Source organism: Felis catus, chromosome B3, assembly GCF_018350175.1.
Source record: "Felis catus isolate Fca126 chromosome B3, F.catus_Fca126_mat1.0, whole genome shotgun sequence".
NCBI lineage: Eukaryota > Metazoa > Chordata > Mammalia > Carnivora > Felidae > Felis > Felis catus.
The window spans coordinates 41,484,354-41,500,390 of record NC_058373.1 but is presented as its reverse complement, the minus strand read 5'-3'; the positions used below and the strand labels follow the sequence as shown (position 1 = coordinate 41,500,390).

The window sequence follows — 16,037 nt, the reverse complement described above, 5'->3', positions numbered from 1 at the left end:
GAGTTCGAGCCCCGCGTCGGGCTCTGGGCTGATGGCTCGGAGCCTGGAGCCTGTTTCCGATTCTGTGTCTCCCTCTCTCTCTGCCCCTTCCCCGTTCATGCTCTGTCTCTCTCTGTCCCAAAAATAAATAAACGTTGAAAAAAAAATTAAAAAAAATAAAAATAAAAATAAAAATAAACGAAGTTGGGGGGCACCTGGGCAGCTCAGTCTGTTAAGTGTTAGACTCTTAATTTCAGCTCAGGTCATGATCTCACAGTCATAGGCTCAAGCCCCACGTCCAGCTCCGTGCTGAATGTCGAGCCTACTTGGGATTCTCTCTCTCTCCCTCTGCCCCTCACCCCCAACTCGCGCTCTCTTTCTCTCTCTCTCAAATTAAAATAAAATAAATGAAGTGGAATAGGTATAGGAAGAAACAGAAATGTGTGCACAATGAGAAAAAGAAACATAAAAGACCTACCCACACTGATGAATATTCTTATACTGGTGCCTTTTAAGACACTAAGTATTTTGAAACCATGTGGCATTTTTACAACCATAGGCACCAACAGCGATATCATCTCTAAGTACTTGCCATATGAGTTGTATGAACTTGTGTGACAGACTTCTGGTTTCTCAACTTTTTCTAAAACTGTCTGGGCATGAATCACAGAGGGCAGTTTATCTTAAAAGCATTAAGCAAGTGGCAGGGGTCAGATATCTGAATCAGCAGGACTCTCTTTTGTCCCTATAGCAACCAGTCATCCATAATAACTAATTTTTAGATAGGACTGGTACCTTTTAGCCTGTGACGTCATATTGCCTCTAGTGGTCCCACTATAGCCACGGGTGGGTGCCTATCCTTGAGATACAGATAAAGAAACTGGAGAAAGGGGAAAGCGCTTGCCTAGGGTTTGAAAGCAAGTGAGTTACTAAGAGATCTAGGGCAAGAATGAGCAAGCACCTAGGTCTCCCGCCTTCTAGTGCTAAGTGCTCGCCATTTTGCTGACACTCAGCCTCCCCTCCCCCACCTTCCCCACCCACTCAGTGGAGAAGAGCTTGGGACATCCATGTTCCCAACAGCCAGGTGACTCAGGCACGGATGCCTGACAATGGCAGCAGGGAGGCATCATTCTGGGCTCCTCTGATGAGAGGTTGTAGGTGTAACCAGCTGTATGTGGTAGGGGAGGACCCAAGAGGCAGCTCTAGGGTGCCTTGTTTCTAAGAAGCCAAGAAAAAACAGGGTCTAATGGTGCCTTGAAATTAAATGCATGACATCCAGGTGGGCCAAATATAGAAACAAAATAATAGACGTGCTTTGGGAAATCACCATCCTTGCCACGTCTGAGGACACTGGCCCAGATTAAAAGGGAAGGAGGGAGGGAAGGGGCAAACCAGGGAGGCCAAGCTGTGGCTTTGAGCCAAGTTTGCCCCTTGAAGAGAGGTGCCAGGGCCACTGTTCCTGGCTACAGCTAACTGTGACCACTGGGCGAGCCATAAGTAACTCAAGAGGTGGCCCTAAGAGTCAGAGCTTAATAAATACACGTGGGATGAAAGAATGACTACGTGGACAGACTGAAGGATGGATGGAGGAACAGAATGAGTAATCAGTGTCTTGCTATCAAAGTTTCCGTGGGCACAGGGTTCAGGTTACATTTACTGCTCTGTATTTCTGGAGCTGTTTTTCAGGTTGGAATATTGGATTCTGCCTTTAACCAAATTTTTTAATTTTCAGAGTGACTTGGCCACTCCACAAAGCTGCAGACATTGGAGTGGGGAACCCATCACTCAAAAGTCACATCTAAAACTTGGCTTGATTTTTGTCTAGCCCTTGACAAGAATTTCCAAAAACAGTGACCTATGACTTGACTCTAATGGGCTTTTGTTGTTTAGTTTTAAGAATACTTTTGGGGGCGCCTGGGTGGCTCAGTCAATTGATCGGCTCAGGTCATGATCTCATGGTTCATGAGCTCAAGCTCTGCATCGGGCTCTGTGCTGACAGCTCAGAGCCTGAAACCTGCTTCAGATTCTGGGTGTCCCTCTCTCTCTGTCCCTCCCCAGCTCACTCTCTCTCTCTCTCTCAAAAATGAATCAACACTAAAAAAAAAAAAAGAGTATTTTTGTCCATGTGGCAGAAAACAATAGAAAGAGCACTGGTGTTGGAGTCAGAAAACTGGCCTCTGTCCTCAGATGAGATGTGTCATCATGTGAATCTGAGTTTCCTTGTTTGCAAATGGATAGGATTCTCTGCCCCTCATAGGATGTTGTAGGAATCAAACGCAAATGAGATGATGCCTCTGAACATTCTCCACACATGGAAACTGCTAGTTATAATAGTTATCGAGTGCCTTCTTGATGCGAGGCGTTAGTTCTAAGAACTTCACATGAATCAACTCATTTCATCTTTATCACAACACTGTGAGATACTGTGAGATACCTGTGGCGCTGTTAGTACCCTCACTTCTAGATGAGGCAACTAAGATACCAGCCCAAGACCACTCAGCCAGGAACTGGAAGCCCTCAGATACAAGCCAAACAGTCTAGCTATTGCTGAGCCTACACTGCAGCGACCGCCCATGTGCTCCTGAGTGTCACTGTCGCACCACTGAATGCAACGTACTCAAGCCTGTCAGTGTTTGGGTGGACGGTGGGGTGCTATTGGCATTGACGTCAGACCAAAGGCTGATTTCAAAACTTGTACCAGGCCCGCGATTATTGCTTATGTTTGTCTGAAGCCATTGGTAGGAATGTTTCTTCAGATTTGTGACCCATGACGCTGTCACAGAAGGGGAAACTAAGGCTGAGAGGTGAAGAGCCTTAGACCGTGGTCACCTAGCTAGGAAGTAAAGTAGCATGGGTGGGATTTGAACCAAGTCCCCAGAACCCACGTATTTGCCCTCACAGCAGGCCACCTCTTCTTGTCTGTGCATCCTGCTTAGAGCCTGGGACAGGGCAGGCTGGACACTGGGACAACGTGAAGAACATATTTTTCTCTTGCCACTCGAGGTTCCACATGAAGAAAAAGCAATCATTTTTGTTTTGTTTTTATTTACTCTGAGAGAGAGATAGAGAGTAAGTGGGGGAAGGGCAGAGAGAGAGGAAGAGACAGAATTCCAAACACCAGTGCTGACAGCACAGAGCCTGATGTGGCGCTCGAACTCACAAACCGCGAGATCACGACCTGAGCCGAAATCGAGAGTCAGACGCTCAACCGACTGAGCCCCCCGGGCGCCCCAAAAGTAGTAGTTGAATGATATGGCTATGGCAAGGCAGACAGACCATTTTGGAGGACAGGTTACTGTCCTGGAAGGGAAGATGCAGACAGGACTCAACAGTGGGGGCCGGGTCAAGGGGGCGTGCAGTGATCAGAGGGCATCAGAGGACACGGGAGGCGAACTTGGCCTATTCCTCAGGCCAGCCTGGTGTTGAGAAGAGGTTTGAAATGAGTGTGTTTACCTTGCCACGGCCCTTCCTGCAAGGCAGCGTGGCCCTGGTGAACATAGCAGTGTGGCTCCTCAGATGGGATCTGGTCTCTGGGCTCACCTCGGTATGTCTACAAGTCCCATACGCTGTGGCTCAGAAGGATGGAAACACGTTTTTCTTTGAATGGACAGGTCCACACCCCACCCATGCTATTTAAAATCAGAGTGGGCCAAAACAGCACGCTGGGATCCCAAACCCCAGTGGTTTTCATTCTGGCCCCCGAATCCAGGGGAATGATTTCCAAAACCTCTTTCAGTTGCCCAAACATGGCGTCCACCTTAAACCATCTAAAGATGTTCAGAATAGCCCCAGACGGGAGCCCAGAGCATTTGGGGCAACTTGGGAGCTCAACTGAGTCACAGCTTTGACTTCTTTTAGGTCAAGACTATTCATCTAAATAAGGCACAAGAGAAGCTGGTGTTTTAAGCTGTCAGGACAGACGAAAATAGCTCCCCAGCCTCCCTGGAGTCTGCCTTTCCACCTCAGCACCTGACACAGAAGTCACCAGGCCTGCAGCCAGAGATCTGTAATCCAAACTGTGGTGAAGGGGAATAACCGCCAAGGAGGCTCCTCTGTTAGCTTTGGATCGCCAAGTGAGGACGGGCCTCTGGCCGCCGGACTCTGGCTTGGCCCACAGACCTCAAATGTCTGAGACGGGAACGATGACATGTGTGGGGCTCTGATCACCAGCCTCGGAGGGCACTCGCTGACCAAACGGGATGGCGTGCCATGAGCCGTGGGCGTGGGGGAGGCCTGGGTCTGGCCGGTGAACAACAGTAGCTGCCTTTTCTGGAGCACCTGCCTGGTAGAGATTTACATTAGAGACTCCTTGCTAAGGTCAGGTTGGACAGAGGAACCATCCTGAGCAGAGGAACAAATTGGAGACCAAGAGTGGCTCTCCTGATTCAGCTCCGTGAGGACAGCACTAAGTCTGTCCCCTTCACTGTCCTTCCCGACACTCAAACAGTGCCCAGCCCAGGGTAGAAATAGCACATTGTTACTGAGTGGACTCGACCTCCCCTCGTGGGGCTATTGGCGTCAGAGTACTTTCTTGGAAATACCGGACACGTCAGCCCCCGTTCTGTGGAGAAACGTTAGTTCTTTAGTTTCTCTATCTGTAAAATGGGCGTAAGGCTCCCCTGCCTCTTTCCCATGGTTGCTGCAATGAATGCGGGAAATATCTGAAGTCTGGAAGCATCTTATAAGCGTAAGGGGTCAGGACCGTTGCCGATGAGGGAACCTCTGCTCAGATCTGTTGTCCCCGACGTTGAAAGCAGTCAGAACCTGAAAGCATGTCAGAGATTCGAGATGCCCTTTCGATTGTGAAAGATGGTATACTAAAGGACTTTCTCACCTTCGGGTTTCCATTATAGCGCTGCACTGTGGCCACCCCTGCGATGACAGTGTTGGATTCACATCCACCAGAGGGACAACCAACCACCATTGTAAGTGGCTAACCGTGAACTCAGCATTCACATCTGAGCGGTGAAGGGTAAAGAAGTGGGAATTCTTCACCTTTCTTAGGCACATTAAAATAGACCTGACCAACACAGTATCCTCTTTAAAAATCAATTCTCGGGGCGCCTGGGTGGCGCAGTCGGTTAAGCGTCCGACTTCAGCCAGGTCACGATCTCGAGGTCCGGGAGTTCGAGCCCCGCGTCAGGCTCTGGGCTGATGGCTCGGAGCCTGGAGCCTGTTTCCGATTCTGTGTCTCCCCCTCTCTCTGCCACTCCCCCGTTCATGCTCTGTCTCTCTCTGTCCCCCCAAAATAAATAAACGTTGAAAAAAAATTAAAAAAAAAATGAATTCTCTGAAGGGGCACCTGGGTGGTTCAGTCAGCTGAGCGTCTGACTTCGGCTCAGATCATGATTTTGTGGTTCGTGAGTTTGAGCCCCGCATCAGGCGCTCTGCTGTCACCGCAGAGCCTACTTCGGATCCTCTGTCTCCCTCTCCCTCCCTCCCTCCCTCCCTCTCTCTCTCTCAAAAATAATAAATAAAAATTTAAAAATCAATCAATAAATAAACTCTTTGGGTGTTTTGTATTAGAATGAAGATCCAGGCAACTCAGTGAATATAAACATTAGCTACTATTCAGTGAGTGCCTTCACCTGGGCCAGGTGTTTAACCAACACAATTTCCTTTTACTTCTTCCTTCGATGCTCTGAGGCCAGTATTATTCCCATTTTATAGATGAAGAAATCCAAGCCCAGAGACTTCAAGTAACTTTCCCAAGATCACCAGCAGACACCGGGGATTTCTCCAGCAGCAAAGAGGAAGAAGCAAAGAGGGTAATGGTTTGGGACCAACCAGTGAAGTGACAAATGACAGCAAGATCCTTCCGGTTTATTACAGACCATTTTTTCCTTTTCCACTTCAAAGTGTGTAACAGGTTGGAGCCATCTATAAGCTGCCATCCGGGACAGCCGGCTGCACCTGAAGTAAATGAGATCAATGAAAGGAACCGAGGTGTGCCCACTGCCAGGGATAAACTGGAATGACCAAGTGGTTAAGGTTAGTTTGCAGCAATCACACGGGAGCTGAGCCCTCCAAACCACTGCTGTTCTTTTCAAAGGAAGCACCTTGGAGGACTCCACTTCCTGCACTGGGCGTCGCAACCTGGCACATCGGAACCACTGGGAAACTTTAATACACTGATGCCGGGCCCGACCTGCCAAGATTCAATTGAGTTGGGCAGGCAGGGCCAAGGCATGGGGATTTTTCACATCTCACCGGGCGGTTCTAACATGCAGAGGGTTGAGAATCACCGCCCTGGGCCGAGCCTTTTGGGAACTCTTCCTGTAGAAATGCCTTCAAAGTCTGTGGCACTTTCCTTTGAATCTTATCAATAGTAACCAATCTTCTTCCTTTAAAGATAGATTGGGGTTTTTGAAAAACAGGCGAAGTCATTCAGAGCTGGACCTGTGGAGTAAGAACGAGATACTCTTCTTTGTCCCAAATAAGATGAGAAACCTCAAAAATGCACCTGGATCCCATGTGTGGCTCTGCAGGGGGTTTCAAAGGCAATAATGCACTAAGCACCTGCCATACGCCAGGGGCGGGGCTGGGGCCAAAGCTGTCAAGATCAGAGCTGGTCCTCCGGGTGAGTGGGAACCAGGACCCAGGCCTTGGATTCCCTGTCACTAGGGCTTGCTCACACTGGCCTCCCTTTGAGGGACTTTGCCAAATGCCCCATCCCTCTCCTGCCACATGGAGTTGTGGCATCTAAACGCTCCTGGTTTCTGGGGCAAAGATGCTCTGCAACCAACATCTCACCAAGCTACATTTGATCCTGAGCTGTGGCCTGAGGTTGAGGGTGGGCGACTTCCCATCCCTTCCTCTGTGCCCACCCATAGATGCCACAGGCCCTGCCCATCTTGCCTCATCCCTTGATGGAGTCTTCCCAGAAGTAGGTTCCAGAATGGGAATCAAGGTGTCAGGAATAAAACTCTGGGACACAATGACAAAGGGAAAGGGAGGACCTGACTTAGCCTTTCTTAGTAATGCCATGGTTTTTTTTTTCCCAAAGAATTGTGGGTTTTGTTTGTTTGTTTGTTTTAATGTTTATTTATTTTTGAGAGAGAGAGAGCACAAGCAGGGGAGGGGCAGAGAGAGAGGAGGGGATACAGAATCCAAAGCAGGCTCCAGGCTCCGAGTTGTCAGCATAGGGCATGACGCAGGGCTCGAACCCACAAACCATGAGATCATGACCTGAGCCGAAGTCGGATGCTTGACTGAGCCACGCAGGCACCCCAGTAATGCCGTGTTCTGGATAGTAATTTCACAGTGTAACCTCAGCAGTGTCTACACAGCTTGAGATCCCAGTTTCCCCAACTGTACATAAAGGAGATTTATTTTTGTTGTTGTTGTTTGCTCTTTTTTATTTATTTATTTTATTTTTTATTTTTTTCAATATATGAAATTTATTGTCAAATTGGCTTCCATACAACACCCAGTGCTCATCCCAACATAAAGGTGATTTAAATCGTTAATCTTTAAGATCCTTTCCAGCTCTAAAATGCTGTGAATCTAAAACTCTATGGGCCTGATTTTTTTTTAAGTTTACTTATTTATTTTGAGAGAGACACACACACAGAAGCCCAATCAGGCTCCATGCTGTCATCAAGAAACCTGGTGAGGGGCTCAAACTCACTAACTCTGAGATCATGACCCAAGCCAAGATCATGAGTCAGACACTCAACCTACTGAGCCACCCAGATGCCCCTATGGACCTGAATTTTTTAAATCAAGACTGGATTTTAAGACAAATTCATTACAACTCTGCTTTGCTGCCCAGAGGGACGAGGAGAGGATGGGCACAAAAGCAGAGTGGACACCTTGGGCGTGAAATCCGGAGACAAGTCTTGATGGCTTGTAGTGTATTCTAGATGTGTCCATACAATGAGCTTTCCAGATAAGGTTGGGAACAGTCCCCTGGTGCCAGAGTGAGACAAATGCCTTTCCTTGCTGCCTCTTAACACAATTATTGTCACGTCTGCGTGGTGGTGGTCATAGAGGCAAGACAAAATCATTCTGGAAGGAGAGCAGGACTTCTGCAAGTACTGCTTGTTGGCTTGATTATTTTGTGGAGGGGCAAGCCTTGCTTATGAACCCTCGTATTTCTGTAAACCAGAGGAGCTGGTGGAGCTAGATCATTTGGGCTTCGTGGACTCACGTAGCTGAACATTGAAAGTGGAGTCTGCCAATCACCCTTGTGGGTTAAGGCCCGTTTATCCCTGGCCGCTTTCAGAATTCTCTCTTTATCCTTGTATTTTGCCAGTTTCACTATGATTCGTCGTGCAGAAGATCGATTCAAGTTACGTCTGAAGGGAGTTCTCTGTGTGCCTCCTGGATTTCAATGTCTGTTTCCTTCTCCAAATTGAGGAAGTTCTCAGCTGTGATTTGTTCAAGCACAACCTTCAGCCCCTTTCTCTCTCTTCTTCTTCTTCTGGAACTCCTATGATACAGATATTGTTCTGTTTCATTGAGTCACTTAGTTCTCTAATTCTCCCCTCGTGATCCAGAATGTTTTTATCTCTCTTTTTCTCAGCTTCATCTTTTTCCATAATTTTATCTTCTAATTCACCTATTCTCCCCTCTGCCTCTTCAATTCTGGCTGTCACTGCCTCTAGTTTATTTTGCGCCTCATTTACATTTTTTAATTCCTCATGACCATTTTTTATTTCCTTGATCTCTGCAGCAATAGATTCTCTGCTGTCTTCCGTGCTTTTTTCAAGTCCAGCAATTAATCTTATGACTGTTATTCTAAACTCTTGTCTAGTTATATTGTTTATAACTGTTTTGAGCAATTCTTTAGCTGTCATTTCTTCCTGGAATTTCTTTTGAGGTGAATTCTTCCATTTCATCATTTTGGTTAGTTTTCTGTCCCATATGTGTTTTAAAAGCTTGTTATGTGTCCTGCACCTGTGAGCACTACTATATTAAAGAGGGGTCATGTGGGGCACCTGGGTGGCTCAGTCGGTTAAGCGTCCGACTTCACCCGGGTCACAATCTCGCGGTCCGTGAGTTCGAGCCCCGCGTCAGGCTCTGGGCTGATGGCTCAGAGCCTGGAGCCTGCTTCCGATTCTGTGTCTCCCTCTTTCCCTGCCCTTCCACCATTCATGCTCTGTCTCTCTCTGTCTCAAAAATAAATAAACGTAAAAAAATAAAAATAAAAAAAAAAAATAAAGAGGGGTCATGCACTGTCCAGGGCCTGGCCCTTCAGGAGGTGTTTTTTGGAGAGTGTTACTTGCTCTCTGTTGTTGTGAGTTTGGTTACTTTATCTCCCTACTCATGGTGATGTTTTGAACCCTCCACTAGGTGTGCTTTGGTTTGTTCCTTGAAGTAGTCCTATGGCCCGTCAGGTTGTCCCGGTGGGTCCCTGGAAGCGCGACTGTCTCTTTTCCTCCCGGACTCTCGGAGTTCAAAGTCCTTTACCTTCAACACTGCTTTGTTTGTGAGACTAGGAAACTTCGGATCCCCTTATTTCTCTGCCATGTTGGCTCCTCCCCCCTGGAGTCTGCCAATCAGACTTGGTTTCCAAGCTTGGTCTTGCCACTTACTAGCTGTGTGACTTTGGACAACTTTTGTCACCTCTCTGAGCATTGGTTTTTATCACTGGAAAATACGTAGGGATATATCCAGCTTGCAGGGTATAGGTCCGATTAGACACAATAATGCACATGAAGCAACTGGCAATAGAAGGTCAATGCTCAGTAGCTGAAACCTCCCCGTAACCTCTGGGTGTTTACCACCTAAACAGTTTGAGAACCACCGGCACTATTTATTGCAAGATCTGCGCAGTAAGGGAAAGATCTCAAGGAAGCAAAGACCTCTGCTCAAGGGAGGAAGGTTGGACCTTAGCAGCCAAGACTCCTGGGTATTTCCCTTTCTCTTCCGTCACCCCTCTGACAGTGCAAGGGGACACTGCCCTCCATCTCTGGCAGTAGAGGCACTGAATTATAGCAGCTCCAAAACCGTGCTAGCAAAAACATAATATAAACACAAAGCTTCATTGTAATTCCCAAGCCCAAATTATTCAAACCTGGGCCGGGGACCAGCCCGACATTGAAGGGTCTGGCTGGAGGGCACCCATGTGGTTTCCTGGAAACCTCTCCCCGACAGCACAACATATGGTCAAGATGACAAGCCTCTGTGTAACCCCAGGTTAAATGCATAATGTGCTTATTACACATTTAAGTATGTTGTTGATGTTTTGAACAGGCAGCTTCAACATTTCAGTATATACCTATCATTAAGGAGAGTTTTAAAAATAAGATCCTATGTACCTGGGGTGGGGGTGATGAGAGACAGAGGCATCAGCATGATGTCACTTAACTTCAACCTCAGGGAGCCTGGGTGGCTCAGTCGGTTAAGCGTCTAACTCTTGATACTGGCTCAGGTCAGGTTCTCACAGTAGTGAGATCGAGCCCGGGTAGGGCTCTGTGCTAACAGTCCAGAGCCTGCCTGGAATTCTCTTCCTCCCCCTCTCTCTGCTCCTCCCCTGCTGTCATTCCTTCTCTCTCTCAAAATAAATAAATAAACTTTAAAAAAAAAAAAAAACCTTCAACCTAAATACACTCAGCAAAGAGGCAGTCTCTGAAAGGCTTGCCCATATAGAAGTGCCCTCCTCATCACCTTGCCCCCAGGCCTAGGGGTGCTACCATTAGTCTGGGTCTTTGTCCCAAAGGGAGAGAGGAGAAAGGTCAACAGGAGTTAGGTTTATTAACTCACTTAACATTGGAATCACCTGGAGAGTTTAAAGTAGTGATGTCACCCCAACCCTCAAGCCTCTCCTCCCCTCCCCTTCCCACTCCAGTCCTGGTCAGTCTAGAAAGCCTGGGGCTCAGCAGACACCCAGTAACAAACTACAGGTAGGTATTGTGTTCCCATTTTATAGATGAAGAAATTGAGGCCCAGAGAGTTTAAGTGATTTTTCCCCAAGGGCACCCAAGTAATTAATGGCAGACTGGATTTCTCTGGCTTCAAAGAGATTCCCGGCTCATCAGGCTGCCTTGATAACCCAGGAGCATTAACTCCTTAAGCTATTAATACATCAGAAGATTTAATTTATAGTAGTAATGACCTCTTACATTTTTATGGAGGTGTTATGGTTCACAAAGCACTTTCACAGTAATTTGTTTTTTGATAGTAAGGATAAGAAAGATAAGAAAGTTTAAAGATAAGAAAACTGAGGCCCAGGAACATTAATACCTAGTTACACAGGTAGAGGAACCACAATTTGAGTGCAAATCTTCATATTCCTATTTCCAAAGCCTGGAGCACTTGGGAGAGGGGGGTGGGGGAGGTACCTTTTTGGATCTAGGGAACTGGAAAGTTTCAGAGCAGGACAAGCTCTCGGGTTCACTAAAGGCAGGAACCTGAGGGACTTCAATACCCAGGAGGCAGCAAAAGAGGGCAGGAGGCCATAAAGAAGGCTCCATCCTTTCTGCAGTTGGGTTTCTGGCAGCCAGCCCAGCTCAGAGAAGCACGTGTTGCCAAGTGTAAGGCCACTAATGCCCAAGTGCCCTCCCAGGAAAGACAAGAAAGGAGAAGGCCTTTTGCCTGGTTCCCTGTGCAACTGCCCCTGCATAACGTGCTGAGTTCTGTTTTATTTTTCTAAAGTGCATTCTATATCACATTCAGCACCCAAATATTGGTTTCCAAACACCATTGTCCAGTAAAAGCACCAAGGGCTCCTTAGAGAAATAGTTGATTCCAGGACTTGGGCAGGGAAGTAGAAGGTGAGTCTGGAACATCTTGCAGGACCAGAAAATGAGGGGCTTTTGAAATTTTTTAGTAGATGGGAAATACCCCAATTAATTTTAAAAAGCTGATAGGGACATTAAAAAAAAAAAAAAAACAGCAGGAAAAGGTTACCTCCTGGACAAACCAGAGACAATTTGGGCATCAAAATAAATAATAACTGTAAAAGATTATAAGATGTTATCCATCCAAAGACTCTATTAGCCCATATTGATACTTATAAACACAAACAGATATACAAATAGATAAATAATTAATTAAGGGATAGGAAACAGTAAGGAGAAAGAAAGCTCTTCCTGTCAAATAATAAATGTAGAAGAAATGATGAGTAAGAAAATCATCATTTTCTAACTATTATACTAATAAATGATTGTGTATTTAAAAAAATTTTTTTTAATATTTTGTTTGTAAGTAATCTCTACACCTGGGCTGGACCTCACCACCCTGAGATCAAGAGTTGCACGCTCAAAAAAAAAAAAAGAAAAAAAATCACATGCTCTAATGACCCTAGCCAGCCAGGCACCCCAATGATTTGTGTATTTTTTTATTATTGTGTATTTATTATTTCTTAACGTTTATTTACTTTTGAGAGAGAGACAGAGAGACAGAGCATGAGTGGGTGAGGGGCAGAGAGAGGAGACATGGGATCTGAAGCAGGCTCCAGGCTCCAAGCCATCAGCACAGAGCCCGACACGGGACTCGAACTCACAGACCATGAGATCATGACCTGAGCCGAAGTTGGTCACTCAACCTACTGAGCCACCCAGGCACCCCTGGTTTGTGTATTTTTAATTACAAAGTGAAAAGAGTCCCTTTACAGTTGAAAGATCTAGAAACACAACCTTAACCAACTGATCAAAGTTAACATCACCATTAATGAGACAACCAACATCATGTGCCTCCTGGTATGATGCACTGAAGAGGACACACTGTTTCTGCCAAAAACTCGTAAGCTGGACCTAATCATGACAAAACAGCCAGACAAATCCAAATTAAGGGACATGCTACAAAACCTGTGCCCATGATCTTCCAAAATGTCAATATATAGAATATATATAATGCACTAAAATGTTAAAGCTAGCGGATCTCATTGAAGAGTAAACAAGTGTTGTATTATTTGCCACTCTTCCATAGACTTAATTTTTTTTAAATGAGAACAGGAAGTACCGGTAGCTTTAGAAATAGCCACACAATATTCAAAGTGAGTTGTGAAGAACCAGGGAAGACACTTTTATTCTGAAACTCGGTTACTGTTTCTAACAGCAAAAGAATACTGAATCATTTACCTGTGTCACTGCAAGGTGGGAAAATCCTGTATGCCGTATAAGCACAGCTCTGTGTCAGTAGTTTCTAGGTGAAGCTCTTCAAAACAAAGTTATTTTTTTAATGGAAAATGAAATTTTAAAAAATGTTTTTCTAGGGGCGACTGGGTAGCTCAGTTGGTTAAGTGTCCACCTCTTGATTTCGGCTCAGGTCACGATCTCATGGTTCGTGAGTCTGTGAGTTTGAGCCTTACGTAGGGCTCTGTGCGGACAGTGCAGAGCCTGCTTGGGATTCTCTCTCTCCCTCTCCCTCTGCCTCTCCCTCACTCACACTGTCTTCTCTCTCTGAATAAATAAATACACTTTAAAAAAATAAAATAAAAAATGGTTTTCTATAGAATTTTATTTTTTTATAGACTTGGCAGTTTTGCTCAGACTTCATAGTTATTTAGCAGGGCTTATAATTCAATAGAAATGAAAATATATACTATGTTTCTATATTAAAATAGCTACACAAAGAATGTATTTACTTTTAATTATTAGTTATAAATAAATAACAGTTTTATATAAATTAAATACATTTTATATAAATAAAATCCTATGGGAATTTTCATTCTGGGATATTGATGTATACCCTATGACTTTAGAAACATGTTAGAAGTAGAAACTTTATATAGTTCATTGTAATAGTCTTTATCATAAGGAGACAGTACACAAAAAATACCATGGTGTTACTCTCCTACTTGAAGATTCTTGGAGTGTCCCATTAAGCCAACAGAAGCCCATGCTCCTTATGTGGACCCCCATAGCCTTCATAACTGGCTGCAACCCACTTGCTAGAATCATCTCTCTTCCCTGCCCAGGCACTCCCAGGCTCTTTCCTGAACAGGCCCTATCCTTTCAAGCCAGAGTCTTAGCAAACATTCTTCCCTGGCTGGAAGGCTCCTTCCTGCTCCCCAGCAGGTGACTCCTTCAAATAGCAGCCCTACCTCAGCCCCACCCCACCCTAACCCCTGCCCCTCTTTCTGCTCATAAATGTCCCCGGGGTAGCACTGCCTCACTATATTTGAACAACATATCATGACGGTGGGATCTTTCCTCTTTTCCAGAATTGCCTATGGCTTTTCCATAGCTGGAAACCTCACATTTTTAGAACAACTCCACCAGCTACCCCTGTACAAATTTTCTAACATGCAAAACATCATTTCTAGAGAATCAGCACCCCATTTCTCCCACCCGAGCCCCATGATTCCACCCTGGGTCCCTGCAAGATGCACTGGGGGAGGGGGATTGATGATTAACTTTGAGGGGTGAGCACGTTTGTAAATTGAGATGACTTTTTTGCCCTCTCCTGCCATTGTGAGAGGGTCCCCCGATTGGTCCCATGCATAAAGGCCAACAGTAGAAGTACCAAGATAATGACCCTGAGACAATCTTTTGTAGGGCCTCAGAGCTTGCTGGCCTGAGCAGAGCTGAGGGAGGTGAAGAGGAGGCTCACTAGGGTGAGTTAGCTAGAAGGGACCAGGGCCACTTCCTCTGCTGGGGAATATCATCGCAAAGACATGACCTCTGATTGATTTATAAGCCAGACCCAGGCACTGGGAGGCTCCTCACTCCTCCCCTGTCCTGGGAAAGTGAGTTCTGCTGGCTTTTCCTGCTCCCAGAGGCAGCACCAAGGACCTGGCCTTGAGACAGTGATGTGTTGAGAACATCTACTTTGTAGGCGTGACTAAACCCAATTAAATCCTCTTTGTAAACTTTTAAGGGTTTGGAAGGCGGCTGCAGGGACCTATTGGTCTTGCTGCAGCCAGACGAGCCTCATATGTAAGTTCCCTTTGCTTATTAAAATTGCCAGGACCAACCTGGAGTGGCTGCCTCTTCCTTCAGTCTCTCTGAACTCTCTGTGCACCGACCCTTCTCAGGTTACACCAGGGGAGTTCCTAAGAGGGTTTCAAACCAACATCCTCTAATCCCATTTCTGGAAAGGTACGGCTGGGGGCTCCAGAGCTGGAAAGTAAAGAGACAGGGAGAGCAAGCTGCAGCGTGGTACCGCCAGTGGGGGATGCACACGAGGTGGGGCGGAGTGAGACAGCCGGAAGTTGGACGCCTGATCAATTCTGCGCCAACCAATGTCAAAGGGATTGCGTGAGCTTGAGTCCTGTCACACTGGGGCTGGATGGAGCTTCTACCCATCCACACGGAACCTCTTGACAATGAGGTAGCTCAGGGACCAAGGTCCCCTGGCCATCCCAAAGATCAGCAATTAGAGCAACCAGGGGGACCCCCTCCCCATCACAGTCAGTTGTGGGAGAAGACTGGTTTCCCTCTCGGGTTTCCAAGCCTGGAAGGGCAGGAACAGGGAGAGAAGAGGGGCTGGAAAAGGACATTCCCCCAGGGATACACTGCGGGAGCTGTGAAGCTGGGGAGGGGACCCAGAACCCTATGAAAGAGAAAATGGGAGTTTGCTGCAAGAAATGCATATTTGTAGATGTTGGCACTGATTTTTTTAAATGTTTATTTATTTTTGAGAGAGACAGAGCATGAGCTGGGAAGGAGCAGAGAGAGAGGGAGACACAGAATCTGAAGCAGGCTCCAGGCTCTGAGCTGTCAGCACAGAGCCCGACGCGGGGCTCGAAACCACAGACTGTGAGATCATGACCTGAGCTGAAGTCAGACGCTCAACCGACTGAGCCACCCAGGCACCCCTGCACTGAAAAATTTTAAAACAATTTAAAGGCCATGTATTAAGTGTATTCCCATTTTAAAGTACGCATTTGGGGGAGCCTGGGTGACTCAGTCCGTTGGGCATCAGACTCTTGATGTCGGCTCAGGTCATGATCCAGGGTCTTGGGATCAAGCTCCAACTCAGACTCTGTGCTGAGTGTGGAGCCTGCTTAAGAGTTTCTCTCTCTCAAAATAAAAAAAAAAATTTTTTCTCTCTCTCTACTCCTCTCCCACTCACATGCTCTCTCTCTCTCTCAAAAAATAATAAATAAAAAAAGTATGCGCTTGAATGGCTTCCTTGTGTAAAAATGTGGAGCACATAACTGTAAT

At 46.3% G+C, this 16,037-nt stretch overlaps 1 long non-coding RNA gene across 1 annotated transcript; it reads left to right on the top strand.

Annotated features, from left to right (window-relative positions):
* Nucleotides 1–2,087: 2,087 nt before the first annotated feature.
* LOC123385899 lies at nt 2,088–7,055 on the top strand. The gene is made up of 3 exons (XR_006599149.1): nt 2,088–4,904; nt 5,650–5,747; nt 5,839–7,055. It is a non-coding gene; the product is annotated as an uncharacterized LOC123385899 (long non-coding RNA).
* The last annotated feature ends 8,982 nt before the right edge of the window (nt 7,056–16,037 follow it).